This window comes from Belonocnema kinseyi, chromosome 3, assembly GCF_010883055.1.
Source record: "Belonocnema kinseyi isolate 2016_QV_RU_SX_M_011 chromosome 3, B_treatae_v1, whole genome shotgun sequence".
Taxonomy (NCBI): domain Eukaryota; kingdom Metazoa; phylum Arthropoda; class Insecta; order Hymenoptera; family Cynipidae; genus Belonocnema; species Belonocnema kinseyi.
In genome coordinates, this window is record NC_046659.1 from 109,817,177 (window position 1) to 109,817,917 (window position 741).

Here is a 741-nt window from a genome sequence, read left to right on the forward strand (position 1 = left end):
AATATCGTTGAATTTTCATTCAAAACGTTAAAACTTCAATTAGAAATAAAATAGTATAATTTTTCGTAAAAAATATAATTCCTAACAAAAAAATCGGATTTTAAGAAAAATAGTTCAATTTTCCATTGAAATAGTAAAATTTTTATTTGAAAAGTCATTTTGCAACAAAATAGATGCATAAAAAAATTTCAATTAAAATCATAAATCTTCCATCCAAAAAATTAATTAAAAAAAAAAGAGTTAAGCTTTTAACCGCAAGTTATTAAATTTTAAATAAATGAAATGGTATATATACAAAGGAAAGTGTAAAACAGAATACTGTAATTCAGAAATATTTACAATCGAATTTGCGATTACAACTTTTATTCTGCATTATTAATAATGAAAATTATGAAATTGTAATAAAGGGACCTTTTCATAACAAGAATTTCGGAATCAAGTAGTAGAATCAGGAGAGCTTCTTACTGAACTGAGCATGCGTCGTACTTAGCATCTAATTGGTTGCGATTCACGCGCAGTTTAAAATGCTGAGAAATATTATTTTTCTCGTTCATTCTAAATAATTGGAATAAAATTAATAAAAATGTCTATTGGATCGAAATTAATGATTTATTACGTAACCAGACATTTTTTTCGAAAGTTTGCATTTCTTATACAAGGTTTTTGCCTATGTCGCTTCTTAGCAAATTAAAAAAAAAAATAATAAAACGATCCTGTTAAATGATAGCTTAATTTTTTTGA